At 42.4% G+C, this 23,037-nt stretch overlaps 1 protein-coding gene across 1 annotated transcript in view; it reads left to right on the top strand.

Moving 5' to 3' along the window:
* The first annotated feature begins 1,867 nt into the window (after positions 1–1,867).
* LRRC8D (leucine rich repeat containing 8 VRAC subunit D) overlaps positions 1,868–23,037 on the top strand; it is a 101,125-nt gene continuing 79,955 nt past the window's right edge. The window contains exon 1 of the mRNA XM_054981888.1: positions 1,868–1,987. The gene's annotated coding sequence lies outside the window, so the exon portion shown is untranslated. The remainder of the gene's footprint in view (positions 1,988–23,037) is intronic.

Below are 23,037 nucleotides of genomic sequence, written 5' to 3'. Positions count from 1 at the left end.
GTAAAGGAAGTTAGACTGAACATTCTGCTCTACACAGAAAGGAAACCCCTCCTCTCCCTGAATTCACCAACAGTTGGTGATATTTTCTGGGAATAAACCTTTCCCCGAGTGTGAACCTCTACTGTTGCCTTGGAAGGCAACAGAAAAAGAAACTGTCCTGTCTTCTCAGACAGAAGTCCATTGGTACCTTAAAGACTAACAACATTCATTCCAGCATGAGCTGTGAGTCAGATCTCACTTCTTGTAGCTACCCCTCCAGAACTAAGAGACAAGCTGCTTTCTCCACAACCCACTCTACTGAGACTCTGACTAGAACTCACAGTACTCTTTGTCTTAGCCAATAAAGACAAGGGCTCTAATGCATTTCTATGGGACTACATGCACTGCTAGAGTGCCGCCCCTGCCCCCATAGCAACTGCATGTATTATAAACAGGTACACGTTTTTATCAATCCCATCAATGGCCAATCTCCTCCTGAAAGCCAGCTGTAGCTTGCTTTAGCGGCAGAATCTTTCTGTACATATGTAGTAAGAAAAGGGTTTTGAACAGACAAGCAAAATGAGGAATTTTTTTTTAAAAAAACTAAGCTTTATCAGAGTGGTGTGTAGAGCGCTGGTGTGGTGGTTGGGGGCTAAACAAGAAGTGAGGAAATCTGGATCCAAAACTCCTATTCACCATGAAACTCACTGGAGGACCTTGGGATGGTCATTTTAACCTATCTCACACAGTTGTTTTAAGGACAGAATGAGGAGAGGACTGGATACATCACCCCGAACTTCTTGGTGAAAGGGCAGGATAAACATTTATTTATATCCTACACATTTCTTCTCACCGGGGACCCAAAATAGCTCACATTGTCCTCCTCCTTTTACCTTCACAACAGCCCTGTGAGGCAGATTACGGAGTGTGACTGGCCCAGGGTCACCTAGAGAGCTTCCATGGCAGAGTGGGGATTAGAACTGGGGCCTCCCAGATTCTAGTCTGGTACTCTAACCACTATGCAATGCTGGTTCTATTTATTAAATTAGTTGGAACAACTGGTGCACGTTTAAAGCAGGTTTGGAGCCTCTATTGTCCTTTGGGTTGCGTGCTCATCTAACTTTGTGGTATAGATTGCTTATATTCAGCTAGAAAGATGGATATATTGCCTAATTATATGTATACCTATATGCATAAGAATAATTGCTATAGATAGGGTAGTAGCTTACTTGTGTGAATATATGCAAATATGTATGTGTATGTATGTATATAGAACTACTTGCTTAACCGTGTGATTAGAGACCATATGTGTGTGTGAGAGAGAGCGAGAGCAGCGTAACCCAAAGGCATGGAGAGCTCTGCCGCAGAGAAAGGCAGTAGATAAGTTTTTAAAAGAAATCAATAGGGACGTAGTTCCATTACTACGAAAACGGCACACTACAGCAATACGTGGCTTAGCGATTCTGCGCCAGGCTCTCGCTCGGAAGTTCCCTCTTCAGCCCGATTGTGTAGCCAGACACTCTGGGCCAAGCTACAAGTTACGAATGACACTTGAACAGCAAGTGGATTGAGAGGAGGGCAAGTGAACAGGGAGAAATACACTTGCCGTGTCATTCATCACTTGTAGCTTGGCCCTCTGTTCATAGCAATGCAGATGGGGCTGCTCCAAACTGTGGAGCACCCCTGGAAAACTTGCCACAAAAAAACAGCACACCACGCGTCTCCGGAGGCCGCGAAGGCCCACCCGCTGCCGGCTCTAGTTGCACGGGAGCCTCGGTGTCGCGGGAGGGAAGGGAAGGCCGACGATCACATGGGCTCCGCCGCGGGTGCCATTGGCTGGGGCCTGGCCACTAGCTGCGCTCTGCGGCGGGGCAGCCGACAGAGGGTAAACGGCAGCGGAGGCTGTCTCTGTGCTTTCTTCCCAGGCCAAAGGGACGAGCCGGAGGCCGCTCTCGGGGCCGCCAATATGGCTTCGCCGCCAGAGTGAGGCCCTCCCCGGCGAGCTGAGGTGCGTACGCGCGCGGTGGAAGAGCTCTGCGCATCCGTCCTGCCTCGTGCGGAGGTTGTCCCCGCGCTGGCGCGTCACGGGCTTGCAAGCTGGAGCCTGCCTCTCGGGTCCTCCGTCATCAGGAGAGGGGCGCGGAAGGCGGCTAGCTCTAGGGTCCTGTACTCTTTTAAGAGCAGGAGCGCGACTAGGAGAGCTGAAGGAATGAACGCGAGGAGGCGATGTGCAAAGCGCTGCTTCTGCGCCCTAACATAACCCGAGATTCCCGGCCAAAAGGGGTTGCTTCACAGCAGGCTTTAGCACAGACAACCTCTCCATCCCTTGCAAGTCAAGTAACGTACGAAAATAAAAATATATTTTCTCAAAACTCCTCATTTACCATGTAATCTTATATAAACTGCAATCCTCTGCACCCTTACCGAGGAAAAGGAGACATGAAATACGTTTCTGAGCGAATTAAGCTGCTGTAGATGTGTCCTTTAAAACGTACAGTACTTAAAAGATTAGCCTTGTCACTCTCTATCTGACTCATTTATGCCTGATAGAACTGGATGGAATTCTCTGATTTCAGGAATCCTGATAGTATTTGGAATCCTCGAGGTGTGATGATCTCAGAGAGTGCTAGTGTCTCTTCTGCACCTAATCCAGTAGATCAGGTAGAAATCCATGGCTGATCTAACTATTGGGGTGCCCCACCAGGGTCTAAGAACAAAAAACCAAATACAAATGTCTGTTAATAAGGCATTGTGTCTCATGTGACCAGGCAGCTGAAGGCAGAGGACTCTGGTAGATGGGAAATGCTCTGACTCTTTGTCAGATTACTTGCAGATGAAACATTTTGTTCCCAGATCTGACGCTTCCTGCTCATGGTGATAATGTCCAGAGATGCAGTTGTGTGGGGTGGGGAACTGGAATACCCCCAGTATTAGTGAAGTCCAGTGTATTAGGAAGGTTATAATGTCTTCAGATTAAATTCGTTTGCTAAAATCCTTTGTTCTCTTTTTCTTCTGCCAACAGCAAATTGCTTCAGGGACACCCGTAAGCGTTTAGAATAGCAGCAGCTGCTGTGAATGGAAAGGGTAACTAATTTTGCAGTAGATATATGAAAAAAATAGAATGGACTGGGAAGTGATGGTAGTGGACTGTGAAGAAAATGCTGTGCAAGTGGAAAGAAAAAAGTATATAGCTGTGTGGATATGCAGGTGTCAGCAAAGGAATCTGTTTTGGAAATGCAGCAGGGTAAGAATGCAGAGCCCTTTGCCCCAAGCCCTTTAACTAAGTGTTGCTTTGTTAATTCATAGTGCCTCCTTCAGTGATTTGAGCCCTGAGAAACAGCAGTGGCTTTCACACTGTTCTTGTACTACACAAAGCAAAGTAGAGGCTTGTTTCCTGTCTAGTATCATGCTTACAAGAGCTGGCTGATGATGAATAGACATTTTCATTAGGTTATAGGTGTGTTGTGTCCTTGCTATTAAATGACAGCTTGGCAAGGGACTATAAAGGTATTATTGAACTGTATTAAAGTATGGTGAAGTAATCTTTACGCCCCCCCCCCCCCCCCAAGATAAAGGCGATTTATTATCCCTGTGCAATTGTGCCAGCTGCAGAATAGAGGGTAAAGCTTCAATATATGCTTCTGGCTGAATCTTCCTTCTAGTCTCATCCAGGTTTGGGCAGTGTGTTTAGGGCTACAGTCCACTGGAGAAGAAAAAAAATTATGGTGCTGGAAGATTAATGCACATGAACAATAACTTGCCTTTAATGTGGAGAATAGAGCAAGTGCCAAGATGTGGTTAGTGAATGTCTAATGTTTCTTTGGTGCCATTGGGTAGCTCTTATTGTGAGACCATTTGTAGTGTACTTAGTTGCCATTTGTTGAGAGATCTTTAAGAGCAAAGCAAGTATAATATTGACTTATAAGTATAAGCATGATGGAAAAGAGTAGAATTACAGCAGGCTTGCACAGCCTATTAGCCATGTATTATATTTGACAGTTTTTGCAGTCTCAGGCAGGCAGCAAGATGGGGTGCTTCATTGACCTTCTGGGTAGGATGCCATACGTTTAGGTCAGTGGGTCACATAGAGGCCTAGAACAGGAAGTAGAAGGATCATTTTAGAAAAGCTGTTTAGAGGCTTTGAGAAGTATGACAAAATTTCACTGAGAACTGACCAGCTTGTACAGCTGAGCAATAAGGAATTGCTGAGTCATAGTTATCAAAAGCATGAGGCTGTATTTATAGCCAGGCAGCATCTAATTTACCGATCCCCTCCCCTATGAATGGCCTTAGGCAAGAGCAAGTGAGGAAAGAAAGCAGAATGTGTTGGCTGTAGATTGGAACTGCAAACTGTTTACATAAGGGACAAAAGACAGTTCTTGCCCATCTTCCATTGCTGTCCTTATAGACCATGTGGGTTTAAAATCAACTAGTGCAAGGTGTGAGAACACAGGAATTGGTTCTATATGTGGAGAGTGATCTTTGAATCAAATATAGTGCTTAGTCAGTTTAGGTCAGTTAGCAAATGGAGGAATTGAGATTTCCTGTACTGTTGGCCTTCATGTTATGACCATTGAAATTACAACCTTTGCAGTTTGATTGTATGTATATTTTGGAAAATAAGTCTCATTGAGTTCTATGAGATCAATACTAAACAAATTAAATATACAGATGGTTACAACTTTAACCCAATTGCTGAATGCTTATTTCCTGATTAATTTAATGGGAAAAATTTCTGTTGTTGGATTATTTATTTTTATTTATTATTTTTAAACTCCTTAATGTCATTATAATGGGAGATTATGACATGAGAGCATCATCTTCTGACAGTTTATGGTAACTTGATGGGAATATTTAATTGAGCATCCAGTATCACACTTCTGGACAGCTAATCTCATTTGTACAGTGCCTTCAAAGGCAAAGTTTACGCTGAATATGAGAACACATGTCGGTGGAAATATTTAGTAAGATATTTTTATAATCTCCAGAATTTTGCATGCAGTATCTTTAGTTTGTGGTGGACAACTATCAAAACACTTTTGGCAAAAGCGGAGGTAGTAATAGTACATAAAATGACTGCCTTATTCTCAGCAGCAGTATTTCACCTAGCTTCTGGTAGGTTTCTGAGAGGACTCTAAAGAATGGCTTTAATGAAGTAGTAGAAATTTCATTCTAAAAAAACTTGATCTTGGGTTGTCCTTTTAGTGGAAGAAAGAAGTAAGGGCCAGGATATCTTGTTGCTTTAGCCAGCGATTCCTTAATTTTTTAATATTTAAAAGGGATTAGTTATTGTCTAGGAGTATTGGGCAGTGACACCAAACATACATATTTACAACACAACACACAATGTAAAATTGTGCTTTTAGCCTTTGTGAAGCTAAATGTTTAACAAGACATACCAAGGATAAATGATCTCCAAGGATAAACTATTTGCCTATAGTCATACTAAGAGCCCTTTGTCTATTTTTAAAATTGTGTACATAGTGCTGAGATGTCGTGTGGGCTAGGGTTTAAAACTGTGCTGGGAAAGAAGGGGCAGTGGGAGGGAGAACATACCTATTAACCTGTGCTTTAATTGCTAAGAGGCCAACAGCTTCAGCTGCCTTCAAGTGATTCCAACCTAGGAACTCATTGCCAATACCAGGGGCAGATAAGGTGTCTGTTATTTCGATGTAGTGATGGAAAATACTGAATATTGGCATTGAAAGAAGGACATATTCAGCTCCAGTGTATTTAGATGTTTCTCCCAAAGTCCTTTATCTGTAGATCGAGTTGAGTATAAAGTGTGATAGAACAGGTCATTCTTTTTCTGTACTTACTGTTTCTGGAGTTTAAGTATGTCTGTACATTATGCCTTCTTCGGTACTTTAGCCCTAATCATTGATATGGGAGATGTGAATGCAGGGGCTTAACGGAGCCCATGCTTGGTAAGAAATAGGCATTCTTTATACGCTGAAAGGCAAGTTTGCAACAAGGTGAAGTTTGCAGCAAGGTGGCTTGCACTGAATGGTTATAAACAAATTCTAGGCTGAGTGAAACCAGGCACTCTGATTTCTCATCCTGCCCTCCCTGTGGGCCATACCCTAAAAACCCTGAGGCAATTTCCCCATTGCAAACAGAGGAGTGAACTCCAAAGTAGCATAGATATCACTTGTATTTTTTGCCTGCTAAACTGATAATTAATGGGAAAAGAAAGGGAAACAAGAAAGAAAGAAGAAAAAGTTAGAGGATAGATCTATCAGTGATTATGAGCCATGATGACTAAAGGGAACTTCCACATTCAGAGGCAGTAAACCTCTGGATATCAGTGCTAGGAGGCAACATCAGGGAAGACCTCATTCTCTGTTCCTCGTTGTTGGCCCTCCAGAGTAACTTGTTGGCCATTGTGTGAGACAGTGTGCTGGAGGAGATGGATCACTGGGGAGATCCAGTAGGGCTCTTCTGTGTAAGACAAATGACTGAACAGAGATAAGTCCAGTCATGGAAAAAGAGTTTCAGTGCCTTGCAAAGCAATCTGCCTTTAATATCTTCATAAAGTAAAAGGCTAGAGACAGGCTTGAATCCTAAACAGAATGAGTGGAGTCACACTGGAGGTAGACAATTGCCTCCCTTCCCCTCTCCAAAACTGTACAACTACAGGTCAGTGAGTCGAGTCCTGAAATAACAGCATGGGGAGCAGCAAAAGGGAAATCCATTCTGTTGGAAGAATAATGAAGACTTATGTGGGAAAAATGGAAATGCCATTCTGTTGCTGTGCCAAAAGCACAACGCTTGAGCATCTAAGCCAAACCCTGAAAGCTGTAGAAGAGCCTTGGGAAGTTCATTCTGTGCAATTAGTTTGCCATGCCATAATAATCATTTTGTCACCCGTACTCATTGTTCATGGTGTGGTACTATTGCAAAGATATTTCGTTTCCCATTGCTGAAATCACAATATTTTGTATTTAGGAACAGTATTACTATTGTCGAAGGCTTTCACGGCCGGAGAACGATGGTTGTTGTGGGTTTTCCAGGCTGTATAGCCGTGGTCTTGGCATTGTAGTTCCTGACGTTTCGCCAGCAGCTGTGGCTGGCATCTTCAGAGGTGTAGCACCAAAAGACAGAGATCTCTCAGTGTCACAGTGAGAGATCTGTGACACTGAGAGATCTCTGTCTTTTGGTGCTACACCTCTGAAGATGCCAGCCACAGCTGCTGGCGAAACGTCAGGAACTACAATGCCAAGACCACGGCTATACAGCCCGGAAAACCCACAACAACCATCAGTATTACTATTCCTAAAAGTAATGCTTTGTGGCATGCGGTTGCTTGAGCATTGCAGGTCCATTGGATATTGTTTGTGCCATGATTAATATCATGTGGCAATTCTTTCTTCTCACATGCTAGCAGTGCTGTGTGAACTTTTTTCTACTCACCAATTATTTTACTGTTTTGCTTTTGGAGTATTGTGTGCATGAGACTATGAGACTACATGTCTAGCCTTAATTGTTTTTCTTTACAAATTAGTGAACATCACAGCAAAGCTTCTCTCAAAGATTGCCTTCTCTCACATCTACACTCTGCCACTTTCTCACTCTAAGTCTTTTCCATTCTCCTTTTTCCTGCATTGTAGTTCACATCTAACTTGTGTTTAAGAACTGGGCTGAGCTGCAGTATAGCTGTTCCCCTGCTTCAGGGTTTTCCTTAACCATCTATTCATGTGGGGGGTTCATTATTCTATTATTAAAAAGAGAGTATTACAGAAGAGCAATTGGCCAGCACTTTAACTAATGAAAGGCCACACTTTGATCTGAGTATAATTATACCAGTTTAGATGATTTCAAGATCAGTCCCCCCCCCCATGTTATCTCAAAATTATTCAGAAATTCGTAGCACAAAATTTCAGTCTAATTTTCCAGGTAGTTTAGAGCAGAGCCACCATATTTTAATCTTCCTTGCACTGAAATTATCATATGTTCTTCTGTTATATTACTACATAGTATCTTCTCTGCTTGTGGCACACTTTAGATTGGATTTTATGAATTGATCTATGGAGAGATGATGAGTGTAGAGTTGCCGTTCGTTTTATCATTGTTATGGATTGTTCAGAGTTCTCTTCGTACAAGTATCCAATTTCAAACACTTTGTGAAGGCAATTTTTTTTGCCAAATAGTTTCTTACTTATGTATTTCCATCCTGCCCTTTTAGTCTAGAATAGCTTGCAGGAATAACAAGAGCAATGGCATGCATGCTTTTTTTTTAAAAAAAAAGATGATTAGATTATTTAATAGTAATCTTGTGCATAATATTTGTATTTTGTAAGATCTACTCTGGAAATGGATACCTTTCAAATGGGCCCCAGTTACCATTAGGCATTAATGTCTGTCTTCTAGCTCTAGGTTTAATGGTGACTAGATATCATAGTTGTAATGAGTGCATTGTGGTTGCAATGAGTGTTTTTGTCCTACTTGTTTCCTCTTTCCAACAGAGTAGACTGTCCATAATTTACCAGATTGAAAGAGGCAACTCTAGGTCCTTCCTTGAACTAAGGAGTTGAATTAGAGAGCACCTTTTCAAGCAAGTATGCTATGTATGAGATCACACCATTCTAGTTGGCACAGCATTATACAAGGAGCTCCTCCTTCATAGAGATGTGAAGGCAAAGAAATTCAGAGAAAAAACTAGGTTGAGTTTAGCTGAAAATTTCCACTGATGGAAAGGGGGTAGATTTGTGTGGATTCCCTCTCCTGATCTGACTCCCCCTGTGCTATTTGTGAGGGGTCAGAATCAGCTTTTCAGAGGCCATTTAGGCTCCAGTGGGTGGGCGAGTCAAGGAAGTCCTGTTCTGCTGACAGAAAGCCCTTCCATCAGTGCAAATTTTCTGGGATTGAAAGCTACTGTTTTCTCTCTCTACCAGGCTTTACTTGTTCAGAGATGTGTAACAAAGATTTTTAGGCAGAATAGTTTGCAGCATTAGAAGATTATAACTGCTGCGTATGTCATGGATGAGAGCAGAAGTGGGATGACATTTACGGTGCTTGACTAGTGTTTGTGCCAGCACCAAGATTGGGAAAAAACTTACCGTGGCATTTAGGTATAGTTTCACAGCCAGGAATAAAAATATGGCATCTCTTTGATATACTAGTGACCATGGGGGAAGTTTGACCATGCAAAGGACAGCATCTTCATTATGCATATATATCCATTTGAAACTCCCTGTTGGGGGTGGGGGGAATCAGATGCTCCGAATCTGTACTTTTCAAGTCTGGATTTCTTAGTCTGCAGCCTAGTCCTGTAATCTGTATCTATTCTAGAGCTGTGTCTGTGGAATAAAAGTGTAGTAGTTAAGAGAAAGTGATTGCATCCTCTACCTCCCTACACCTTGCTTTGGCTCATGCTACGAAAACAGCTCTGTATGGATGTGCCTCCTGGCAAGCAAACTGGTGAGGGGGCAGGGATCAGGAGGTGGTGGCAGTGGGGAAAAAAGCGTAAAGCTCTAAATGCTGCTTAAGAGAGGGGTTGAGCAAGAGATTCCTGCAGGGACTACTGGGTTCCCTCACCAAAACGACTTCTTCCCTTCTAAGCAGAGCTGGGCCTTGCTTGAGGGCTGTTTGCCTGAGCAAAGATTGGGAGTGGCCTGTCAGGTGCTGTGGTGGAAGTGTCACAGTGTATATTGTAGACATATACAGTATTCGCAAGGATATATTTATTGTTTAAAGGTGACAAATTTCTTCCATATTTAGTATAAAGGGTATGATAACTGTAGGGACCATATCACTCCAGTCCTGGCCCATTTACACTGGCTCCTAATTTGATTCTGAGCCCAAATCAAGGTGCCGATGTTGACCTTTGAAGCCCTGTGGTGCTTGGGAGTAGCATACCTGAAGGACTGCCTACTCCCCTAGGAATCTTCTCAGCTGCTAAGGTCATCTTCTGCAGCCCTGATTTGGATGCCCCCACCATCTGAGATTAGGCAGTCAGCTGTGCATAAAAACTATGCAACTTTCTTTCTAGAGATGTTTGTCTGTCCCCTTCTGTGATGTGTTCTGTTGGTGGGTGAAGCCTTTTTTTCTTTCAGTAGGCATTCTCTCAGTTATCCCTGCTCCCTGCTGTATGCTTTAATTACTTGTTTATGTACTTTTAATATGTATTTTAGTTTTGATTTTAATTGTTTTTATATGTATGAAGAATTGCTCCGCACCCCAAACTGTGCATCGCATTTTACTAAAAAGGTGTCTCTGATGCCCAGGCCCTAAGGGGAAAGAGTAGCCTTTTGCAAACTGGCAGGTTCTCTAGGAGGAAGTAAAGGGCACATTATCCCTCATTTTAGAGTCATACAGCTCTTTTGGTATGCAAATAGGCCAAAAAAACAAAAGATGGAGAAAATGGCACCTCAAGCAACAGCACAAATTGTAAGATTTTATTTTTTCCCTGGAGGACAGGAAGAGGTTAGAGCAGTGTTTCCCAAAGTTGTCTGGACCGCGACCCATTTAAAAAAAATTTCAAAGTTCGGGACCCACCTAATACAATAACCATATATAACGCACCCATGCCTAACATGAAGAAAAAGAAGCAGCGTTATATTGCTGCTGCAGCATTTTCTCATTAATACATATTGTAACTATGTGAAGGACTGTTCAATTAAGAAAAAAAGAAAAACATCCAGTTATAATTGAAGTTTTTACTTACTAAATATAAGATGTGATATTTCAATGAGAAGGATGTATTTGTTTCCTATTTCTTGCCATTACAGCTTTAGTGTCGACTTCGATTTTAGTCACTTTTAATCGCAATGAATTAGTTACATCCAATTTATTTTGGTATTTAGTTTTAATATGAACCATGGCTGAAAATCCCACTTCACATAAGTATGAGGTAGTGAAGGGGAGGAGGGCTTTCATGGCTTCATCAAATAGGCAGGGATAGGTGTCAGCAACTGAAAGCCAGAATTTCATTAATTGCTTGCGATTAAAAGTGTTTTTCAGCAATGTATCTTCTGATAAATCAATAAGTTCCTCATTTGCTTTTGTTGACATTACAGTTGGTATGTTGTCTTGAAAGGGGTTACAAATCCAGCTCATCATGTCGAACTTTTTCATCTCTTCCCCGAAGTAGGCGTCAAAGTTATTTTTCAACTCTGTTAAATGAGTGGAAATTGCAGACACTACATTGATATCTGGCTGCACTTCGTTTTCTATAATGAAAGTTTCAAATGTTTCAAAACAATCATACTTGCCTTCCTCGATACATCTCTTCCACAACATAAGTTTTTTCATGAACGCTCGAATTTTACCGTGAACTGCAAAAATATTGGATCCGTTTGATCCTTGCAGGTACAAATTGAGTTCGCTTAACTTTGAGAAAATATCCGCCATGTATGTGAGCTTGAGGATGAATTCTTCGTCCAGTAGAGATTCAAGATATTCATTTTTTCCTTCCAGGTAAACTCTAACTTCATTGCGTAATTCCACTAATCTTGTCAGTACTTTCCCTCTGGATAACCAACGTACCTCTGTATGCAGAAGAAGAGATTTATGGAGACTACCCATCTCTTCGCACAGCTTTTGAAATAAACGTGTTTGTAAGGGTCTTGTTTTAATATAATTTACAATTTTCACAGCGGTATTTAATACTGTTTTTAAATCATCAGGCAATAGTTTTGAAACCAGTGCTTCTCTATGAAGGCTACAGTGTGTCCATGAAGCATTGGGACTTCGTTCAAGAACCCTCGTGACCACACTGCTATTTTTGCCGCACATAGTTCGAGCTCCATCAGTGCATATGCCGACACAGTTCTTCCATTCCAACCCTTTTTCTTTTGTTTAAGAATCAATTTCTTTGAAAATTTACTCGTCCGTTCCACGAATAATTGTTTTGCAGAACAAGATATCTTCATGCGTGTTGTTTTGCCATATATAACGCACGAAAACAAGTAACTGAGATAGGCTTTGCACATTGGTAGACTCATCCAGTTGTAGTGTAAAATATTTACTACCAACTACTCTATGGATTAACTCATCCTCTGCCCATTCGGACATCTCGTCAATTCTTCATGCAACAGTATTATTGGAAAGTGGTATATGTTCGATTTCCTTTACTTCTTTTTCTCCAAACATCACTCCAACAGCATCTTTAATCGATGGCAACACTAAATTCTCGCCAATGGTATGAGGTTTACCTGCTCAGGTGATTCTTAAGCTAATAAGATATGAGGATTAAGTAGCATTTTCATTAATATTTATGAAATGTGAAACAATATTCTTTGAAGATTTCATATCCAATAATTTTCTTTGAAAAAAATCCACTTGCTTATTTTTTAAATGGGAATGTTTCGTTTCTATATGACATGTCAACTTACTTGGATGCATACTTTCGTTCACCAGTATTTCGCAGCAAATAACGCATTGAGGGCATGGATCCACCGTATCTTGATTCCACGTGAATCCTAGTTTCAGGTATTCGACATCATATTTTCTCACAACTTTTCGACATTTTGTTTCACGTGAACTCGTAGAGGGAGCTAGTAGGCCAGGCTCAGTGTCACTTTTGTCATCCGAAATAACGTCTTCTATTTTTTCATCGCTCTGTACACAATCCGCTGCTGGCGGCGTACTTTTTGCTATCCATTTCAACCACTTGTCCGTTATTTAGTTTTAAGAAGATAATAAACACACAATATGCGACGACGAATACTACAGTGATGACTGACGCTCAGGCTTGCGAGTTGCCTTCGGCCACCCTGCCCCCGCCCCACGCCCATGATGAACGATCACACTCCGCGCCACGCCGCGAGAAATTAAATTATTAGTAACCGTTCGGTTGCCAGCCGAACGACACGGCCCAGCCAACGTGTTGCGACTGTCGCCGTATCAGTTTCAGGGCCCACCCAATATCCGCTCGCGACCCACCAGTGGGTCCCGACCCATACTTTGGGAAACAGCGGGTTAGAGCATTATCCCAGAGAGGGATGGGCCCCACCAGAAGTTATGAATTTGGGGGGCACTCAGAAGAAGGGATGTTTTCTTGGGTAGTCTTCCATCAGTTGTGGCTAGCTGTCCAGGCTCCATCTTGGACATGTGTTACAGACAAAGGAGACAAACATCAAAGTATGGAACAGAGGTAATGGGCCTTTTCTAACTGTAATTTCAAGGAGGAAGTGCCTATCCTTTCATTTACATCTGTTATAGCAAATGTAGCTCAGTGTGAGATGGAATGAGATTTTCTACTTTATTTTCCAGGTTTTCTCAGATCTCCTACCTAGAGAAATCGTGTGTATGTATGTGAATGGGCATGGGCATTTGCACACATTTTTTCTTCTTCTAATAAACCTTTATAACTTGAGTTAAAGCTCTTATTTCTACTTCCTGCAAACCACACCTGTCTCAAGCCATGTTCTACTAAGGGAGAAGAAGGGGAGAGGGAGGCTGAACTGACCCCTCCCCCCATCTTCTGGTGTGAGTCTTGTTCCCACAGCAGTCATTTCAGAGTGAAGTGCTGAATGTAGCTTCAATGCAGAGCGTTTAAACAGGTCCCAGAGACAGAAAAAAAGGGACTGGGTGCGGTACTAATCCTCTAGGCTCTGATAACTGTTTAGGTGGCAGCAGAGAGAGAAAAGAAAGGGTTAATTCTGGAGTATTCGGTGAGGGGGTGTAACCAGGTGTGAAACTTTTGAACTCTGGAAAATGGAGTCCTGTGAGACTGTGGTCGAATCCACATTCACCCATTACCCGCATGTTTATCGGATATCTTCCGTTTGCCTCCAATCCGCGATTTTTTCCTCTTCGTTCACATTCCTGCTTCCAATCCGTCTTACTCGCGCGTCCCTCCGGTCACACGGCTGCTCGAAAACCGCTTTTTGGGGTGGGACCTTTTTTTCCCACCCATTTTTTTTAATTTTTTTGAGTGCACTTTTCCGTTATTTCGATCTTGCCTTATAAAGAAACATCATTGAAGATAATGATGCCTCTCTTTCCCCCACTGACAGCACTGATGGCTCTCTCTCGTTTCTTTTTTGGAAATTTGGAAGCATGTGGGAAGCTTTCGTGGGCATTTCCTATGCAGGACAGTTCAGTGCCTGAATTTTACTGAGGTTTCACTTCCTTGGAGTGTCATTATTTCGATATTTCGTAATTTCGATATTACAGTAATATAAAATAAAAAAAATAAAAAACAGTTAAAAAGGAAGTTTCGCGAGTCCGTTCTGAGGATGGATTCACCCCAAAATGATTTTTCAAACTACCAGATTTGATTCAGAAACAGCATAATCAATAAATCCAATGCTATGAAGTCAAAAACAGTCTTTTGCAGACTACGGAGCACTTGCAAGTTGAATCAGCCAATAGGAACTCTCGGAACGGCCGGAGAGACAGGAAGGGGGGTGGTTTTTAAAAAAAACCGCGTAAATTGCGCATTGGCCCGTTCATGGCCACCGTGAAACTCCCGTTGAAAACCTGTGACCACATATTCGAGAGAAATGCGAATGAAATGCGTCTGTTTAATGAGGTAATGTGACCGGCACTCGGGATTGCATGGGGAATGCGGGGAACATGTGACTTAGAATGAGTAATGTGGATTTGACCTGTTTCTCCTCAGTACTGTTTTTAGAATGCTTTGTTTTAACTGTTAACTACCTTGGTGATCTGGATTGGGCAGAAAGGCAGCATATAAATTTTGTAAATAAATAAACTGTTCAAGAGTTCATTGTTTTCAATGTTAGAAAGTTTAACTCAATATCTAAATCCCATAAATATGTCGAGTAGTATGATTTTATATGCTAAGTCTTATTTTATTAAAGAAATAAAATAAGCTCGAGTTAGGAAAGTATTACATATATTTCAGTGTCTCCAAGTTCAAATTTAAACAAACAATTTAAATATATAAATAATGTTAGAAAAATTTAAATAATTTCACAAAAGAAAGCAAATATAAGTACTGGGGTTTGTCTGTGTGTCATGTCTAGGAATATCTACAGTATGAGTGTTCCCAAAGTTTCCAATTTTTCCACTGGAAATGGGGAAAGGCCTTGGACTTTTTCGTGCTATAAACTTTAAAAAAAACTTGCCTTAAGAAGCATTTTACTGATTCTAAAAGAGAAGTTTTGTTTCATTGTAGTTTTATTTTAGTGCTCCCTCAAGTTTCCAAAAATCCTGGGCGGGGTGTGTGTGTGGGGTTTCCTGGGCCTTTATTAGATGTACCTGGTGCCCACTTCTGGTAGGCAGTCTCTGAGTAATTCTTCCCATTGCCTGCCACCCTTCAGAGCAGGAGTGGGTTATACCTTGACATTGGTATATCACTTCTTGGTACAGCCTGCAAGTGGCAGTGGGTAGCTCTAGGAATCACCAGAAACTTTATGGGAAAACCACAGAGTTTTACTATGAAGTTGCAATGATTCCTAGACCTACCAATTGTCACTTCAGGGTTGTACATGAAAGTGATGTTGGTGATGTTGCCATCCTCATCCCACCCCGTAATCTTTCCACTGGTTGTTTGGCCTGGCAACCCTAGTCTTCACATCTCTATTCACAGCCCACATTTAGCCCGTCTAACATGAGTGATTTGCAGCCCAACTGTGCTGACAACTATAAACAGTGACATATGTGGGGCAGGAAAATTCCCATGGAAAAATATACTATGGGAAAATCTTCCGATACCAGATACTGCTGGTATCTCCTAATGTTTCTGTTCCCTCCATGGCCTCAAAAGTGACAGACATTTTTAATCTCTACCCCCTACCCCCAAATCCCAGAAGCTTGTTGCTGCAGTGTGGGCAGGCCTGCTTTGTAGTCAGGTTTGCAGTTATATAGGCTTTCCAGTGTGACAGAAACCCCTGTGTTAAGCTCCATGCTTGCCACAATTCAGCTACCCACAGATTACATGATCCTTTACTGTCATACAGTCATAGAAATCCCAGCTTTTTCAGGAAATAGTATCAAATGGCAAATCACGTTAGTTCCTCTTGGTGTGAAAAATGCCCTTTTCTTTCTAATAGAAGTAGATAACATTCAAGAGGCTGGCTAAATATGTTATATCACATTATTTACAGACTTATCACACAATTATTGCTTTTAAATTCTATTCCTGTCAAGATGCAAAAACTAATGCTCTTAAGAGAAGCATGTTCAGCAGCTGGAGAGAAGAATGTAGTGAATAGCGGTGGTAGAAGAAGATAATTCAAATGTGCATATAATCAAAGACTCTGTTGATAACCGTTTAATAAGAGGGGGAATTTATGAGACGTATGATTTCAACTAAACCAAGCTTCAGTAAAACTCTTCATTCCAAATCTTGACATTTTCCATGGGAGGGGGGCACTATTAATACTGATTTAGTACCTTTTTTGGGGACAGGCAATGGGACAAACTTTCATCTAATTTTTTTAAAACAAAATCAAACCGTTCTGAAAATACAAAGTGCTTAAAACTGATAGTGGCAAAGCTGATCTCAATAATGTTCTAGCAATTGATATTGTTTAGGCTGTTCAAGAAATGTATTCCATTCATGGAACTAGTGAGATGGAGGCTTCAAACAAATAGGTATGGTAGATCTTCCACTCTGGGGTCATAACAAATACAAAAACTCTGGAGAGGACTAGTTTGAACCAAAGTGTGTGTCAGTATGAGTGAGAAAGATTTTAGTTCTGGAAAACAAGATTAGAGAACAAACAGCAGTTAGGATGCCATAACCTTAAATGTTTACCATGGAATCATGCCATTAGAGTCAGCGAAACCGCTCTAAGAATGAATAATTTGACAATTGTAGCTTAACTGGTTTTGGTATTGCAGTAACATTTAATGCGTTTCATCTGCTTGTTAAAGGAAACTTGCCTTGAAATGGAATCTTTCTCAATGCCATTGCTCTATTATTTTGTCTATTCATTTCATTTGATTAGTAAAAATAGACAAACCCAAGTTTCTTTCTCTTTGAAAGTGTGCCTCCTAGGGTTGCCAACTCTAGATTGCAAAACTCCTGAAGATTTAGTGGTGGAGACTGGAAAGGGACCACAGTGAAGTATAATGCCATAGAGTTTTTCCTCAGAAGCACCCATTTTCTCCAAGGGAACTGGTCTCTGTGGGGAAAGCCGTTGTAATTCTGGGAGAACTCCAAGCCTCACCGAGAGGCTGGCAAACCTAGTACCTCCATATTACTCAGAACCTTTCTGGAATTTCTGTGTGAAATAGCTATGTGAAATAGCTCTTGTTTAGCTCTTGACGCTGTTCAATTCAAATTCTTGTTGCATTATTCTTTATCACAGTGATAAATCCCCCCAAAGGGAGACAAACTCTGAGGTGCATTTTTTCCATAATCTTCAGTTGTGCCTGGTTTATTATTACCAACTCTGGTCAGAAAACAAGCTGGCCTGGCCTGATGTTGTCCCTTCAACAGCAGCTAGATACACAGAGATTAGCAGGTGAATTATTCAAGACAGGGAGATTATCTCATGCAAGTCTCTGGTAGCAAGTGGCTGTTAAAGTCCAGTTGAAAATTTAAGAGCCCTAGTTTGGCTTCTAGTTTTAAAAGCCCAGGAGGCAGCTTCAAATGTATGGTGCTTGAATATCCCAGGGCCAGGGATTTTCCAAGCCTTTCTTCCAGTAGAAGTCTATAATTTTTTCTGTAAGTGCAAATGTCTCTACAATTCTTTATCTCATACTGTGTGAAAAGCCATAGAATTATGAGCTGCAAGAATTATGAGCTGCAAGGATTTGTCAGGCACTTCTGTGCAATGATAACATTAAGTGTTCTTCATCCCTGTGTGTGAAGACGTGTGTATACTTATAAATCAAGCACGTAAACACAGATGGAGGATGTCTTTAGCAGCTGCTGGGTGGTGCTGGTTCCCTAAATTATATGAAGACAGATTGAAATAACAGAACTCTCTAAACCCAACTGGGGGTGGGGGGGGATTGGGTAAAATGACACTAGATAAAGAGTTAAACCCTCTTCCTCAAGCACTGCTGCTAGTTTGAGCACAGTTGCTCTACCCTCACCCCAAGTACTGTAGCATGGGAGACTCAGTCACACCAATCTTGTGTCTAGGCCCTTAGGCTATGTACTGACTAGAGCCAGCACTATTCATCTTTACTATGGAAAAATCTTCTTCTGCTCTGGCAAAATTGCCGGACAAGTCAAAAGCAGAGTTCAGCACAGTCACTAACCATTATTTCCACATCCCTAATTTTAACAAATGTGGCCTCTGTCTTTCTCCTGCCAAAAATTGTTTTCATGCAAGGGAATCAAAGCTGTCTTTGAAGTACAGCACCTCTGTGTTTTCTCCAACTGCATTCTTAAAGCCTTGCAAACTAATTTCCCAGCCTCTCTGACAAACAGCTGGAGAAGTCTGTCTGAGAAGACCTTCATTTGGCAGCTTTAGAAAAGCTTTAGGGCCCAAAACATTCTTTGAGGGAGTAGATCAAATCTTTTGAACTTTCTGTACACTAGGCATACAAGTTATCTTAAAGGTGAATGGCATAATCAGTATGAAACCAGCAGCACTGCACCAGCACTTTTCAGTACAGACACTCTTGCCCTTGTTTCTTGCATGAATTAATTGGGACAATCCTTGTTTCTTACTGTTACTATCTAAAACATCATTTTTTGTTACTGTGCCTCCCTGTTCTTTATTGTCCTGCAAGCCACATAAAGAAAATTTGTTTTGAGAGGAGATGATGAGCAGTATGGGATACTTCAGCTTTGAGCAAAAAGCATAACCTAAAATAGCACTTAAAGTGTTTTTAAATTGAAACACTGATACGGTATGTTGGCAAGATTATACCATATAAACCAGTTAACAATGGAGAATTCTAGAAAGCAGACGTGGAATGCCTGTTTCAAGACTAAGAAGGATCCTGTCAAAATACTAGAAGCTTAGAAGGTTATCATTTTCATAACACTATCATAAGTATATCAAGTCACAGTTGGACACATCGTGCTTGTCCCCCCAAATGTATTTAATCAGTTTTCCAGGGCTTTAGCATTTGATCATCACAATGACTGAATTGTTACCCTCTGAGGAACTTGGGGCAGCATACATAATTTCCCCTCCACTGTTATTTTGATCTTGGTGCAACCCTGAGGTAGGTTAGGCTGAGGGAGTGGCTGGTCCAAAGTCATCAAATAAGCTTTGTGGCAGAGTGGAATCTGGGTCTCGCAGGTCCTCGTCAGTCACTATCAACTATACCACACCTGCTTTCACTAGTATTGCCTGCATAATAATGAGGAACTTTACAAGTGAAGGATGCAATTGTCATTGTTAGTGATAAAAGTTGTACAGGAAGCATGTTGTGTGCCAGCATCCACACAGAGGGACTGTGAGAGACATACTGTGTTTCTCTGTGAATGTTTCCTGATCCTAATCCTGTTGTCTTCTAACTGTACTGTAGCTTCGACAATGAGAAAATAATATAGGTGTTTGCACTATGCTGTAGTATTTCTTTCGCCTCCCCAGCCCCAGTTGGGTAACTACTGAACACAAATTCTCCTTCTGAGGCAGAGGACATCTTGGGTGTTTCCCACCATCCAGTCGAGGAGGCAGGAAGTCAAATCTTCTTCCTCTTCCCTTGGTAAGTGGGACCACCATCTCTCTCTTGAGTTCCTTTCCTGCCTCTGGGGAGAGCAGACCTGCTTAGGATAGCTCTGCTACCTTCTACAACTTAACTAAACTCTTCACTATTTTTTCCATACTTCTCTTTTTACTATTCTTTAAGTTTTTCCATTCACTCTGTCTGTCCTTTCCTTACCTCATCGTTCCAGTGGAACAGGCAGAAGTTGAAATAACTTCAAGGGAGTCATTGGACTCCGAGGACAGCTTTATGGCGAAGGCATTAGGTTGTTCCCAAGGAGCCGTCCTTCTGATGGCAGGAACAGACCCAGCTGGCACTGGCATGCCTCCAAGGCTTGCATGGCTTCCCAGCAAGGAGACGATCGCGGCAGAACTTCAGCCTGCCAAATGGCCCCGTATATCTAAGCGAGAGCTCATGGACACTGCGCGCCTCAGCTGGCCGGCTGAGAGCAGCGCTTACTGATGGAGCTCTTTTCTGGCAGCAAATCCTGAAGCGGCAGATGATTTCCCATGCAAACACAAAGACGTGTTTACCGATCTCCTGATGGGAGAAAAACAGCCAGAACACACCAAAACAACCAGTTTAAACAATCAAGAAGGTCACATAAGTTCCCCCCATAGTGGGCTCCCACCAGAATTTTTGTCGGCCATCAGACAAACTATGAGGGAAGAATTGTTATCTCTCTGCCACTTGGAACCACAATGGCCGTACAATGCTCCCTCTACCTCATTGCCTGAGATGACCCAAGGCTGCAGAGTACCAGGCAGTTCATGGCCAACTAAAGCAGCAAGGAAAAATCCCACAGGCAGAACCCTAGACAAGACATCTAATTGGCCAGAGGAGGAATCTTCACTTAGTGAGGATTCAGAGGAAGGGGATTTTCTGCCTGAGGAAGGAGTGGATAAGGAACCCAGTTCTGAACAGTCCAGTAGATTTTTCCAGGCAGAAGATTACCAGTATCTGCCGGCAAAAACCTTATCAGCATTAGACCTCCAAGAGAGCCATAAGGGGGAGGGGGAGGACTCCAAAACAGAGAGAGTCACAATCAGGCCTGAGGGGAATAGGGAATTCTTTCCCAGATCTGAGGGTAAGACCAAAGTGTTCCCATTCCCCGAATACTTCGAATGCCACTTAAAAGCAGAGTGAGCCATGCCAGCTGCATGTAAGCAGGTTCCCAATTCTCTTAAAAAGTTATATTCATTACCTAATTTTGCTGCTGTGTTGTTACAGGTACCAGTCATAGATGCTCCAGTGGTGGCGCTTCAGTCACAGGCTCTTCTCTCTGAGGACGGCCAGGGCTCCATAAGAGACAACTTGGATAAAAAGGGGGATGTGGCCCTAAAAAGAGCACATGCGACCATTGCCATGGCAATCAAAGCCTCTGCTATCATGTCTACTGTGTCAAGAGCCTCAGTTGTATGGATCAGGAGGCTGATAGAACTGCTTCCAGGAAACAACAAATGCTTGCTGGAAGGGGCCAATAGGATTCTTAAGGCCAGCACCTTTACTGCAGATGCCACATTGGATGTACTGTCCTTCTCCTCCAGAGCGATGGCCTACTCCACAGTAGCTCGACACCAGTTGTGGCTCAGGGCCTGGCCAGCGGACCTGCAAGCCAAGTCCATCTTAATGGCATATCCATTTCAAGGCAAAAAGCTCTTCAGAGATCAGCTGGACAAAGTGCTGGTGGAGACCAAAGACAAGAAGAAGGCTCTTCCAAGGTCATTGAGAAGGACAGAGAGACGATCCTATGGCCAACAAACATTTAGATCTCAACATACCCTTCCCAGGAGTTGTCAGGAGCCCAAGCACACTTGGAACTTCCAGAGAGGACAATCTTGAAGGGGTTCTTTGCAATCCAGATCTCAAGGCAACAGCCATTCTGCAGTAAAAGGCACGACACAGAGGACAAAGGGCAGAAACCCTGACTAGCTAAACGCTCCAGTAGGAGGAAGACTACTTCTCTTTCAACAGATATGGACAGACTCCAAGGTGGACGCCTGGGCCAGAGAAGTAGTATCCAATGGTTACTCGATAGAATTCGATTCCTTTCCACCAGAGTGCTTCATCATATCTCCCTTAAAGAAGAATCCACACCGACACGCAATTACCATGAACGCCATATAACACCTACTCGAGATCAGATCCATCGAACCAGTCCTGATCAACACAATGAAATGTTCTCTTCAGCCGACACAGAGATGGGAACATCTGGGTATCGGAGCTGAGTGCCTTGTCCATCTGCCCAGACCTTTGTGTATTCTACAAGGACAAGGCTGTGTTGAGAACTGATCCAACATTCTTGCCAAAGGTTTATTCCAAGTTTCATCATTCTCAAGAAATTAATCTACCCTCTTTCTGCCCAAATCCCTCACATAGGAGGAAGCGAGAGTGGCACAGTCTTGGCATTAGGAGATCGCTCAAGGAGTATCTAATTATAACAGGAAACATCCGACAGACTGACGCCTCCAAGAGTGGTCAATGTATGTCTTTGGCGGCAATAGCCTACAGCATTAAAACCTGTATCAAAGAAGCATACAGAGCCTTTAAACTCCACGTCCCTACAGGGATTATTGCTCATTCCGCCAGGAATGCATCAACTAATGCTACCCTACATAGGAATGCTTCCATAGAAGACATTTGTAAGGCGGCCACATGGTCCTCGGTGTCTACCTTCATTAGACATTATCATGTACATACTTTACGCATCAGCTGACGCAGCCTTCGGCAGAAGAATACTCCAACACATTGTAGAGAACAAAGATCCTTTCCCACCAAGAGTGTAACAAACTGCTTTGGGAGCACCCAAGATGTCCTCCGCCTCAGAGGGAGAACGGACCTTTGGACACTTACTGTGAAGGGTCCTTCTCCTCTGAGGTCAGGAGGACATCTTGCCCTCCCAAGTTATTCGCAGGACAATGGTACCACAGTCGAGACTCAGTCTTTTCCCTTGCTGGTTATCTCTACCCTTCCTATTCTAACCTTGTCTGCTAATTTCATTCCTTTTGCAAACTTACTTTGTCTGTTTAGATGGGAATTGGACAGGAATTTACTGCTGAGGGGAGTCACCCAAACTGAGGAGAGAGAGGGTGGTCCCACTCACCAAGGGAAGAGAAAGAAGATTTGACTTCCTGCCTCCCCGATTGGATGGTGGGAAACACTCAAGATGTCTTCCTGACCTCAGAGGAGAAGGATCCTTCACAGTAAGTGTCCAAAGGTCCGTTCCCTTAGTAGGGTTGTCAAGAGGCTTGGAGAAGAAAGTCCTGTCCCTTTAATAGAGGCTTAATAAGCAGACATTGACAACTGAAGTTTTTTCATGGCATAGAGTTAAATAACATCCCATCTATTAAAGGGACAGGACATTTTTTCTCCTAACAGTTGGTAACCCTACCTCACAATCCTCCTTTCCTTAGTAGCATACTCTGCAACTGCCCCCCCCCCATGTTTTTCCATTTTTGCCCCTGTATTATGCATCAAACATCCTGAAGCAGGTTGGCAAGTGGCTTCTCTGAATTTGCTTTCTGG

The sequence above is a fragment of the Eublepharis macularius genome, chromosome 5 (genome assembly GCF_028583425.1).
Source record: "Eublepharis macularius isolate TG4126 chromosome 5, MPM_Emac_v1.0, whole genome shotgun sequence".
NCBI classification, from domain to species: domain Eukaryota; kingdom Metazoa; phylum Chordata; class Lepidosauria; order Squamata; family Eublepharidae; genus Eublepharis; species Eublepharis macularius.
Note: the sequence above shows the minus strand (reverse complement) of the source record. Positions and strands in the feature narration are given on the sequence as shown.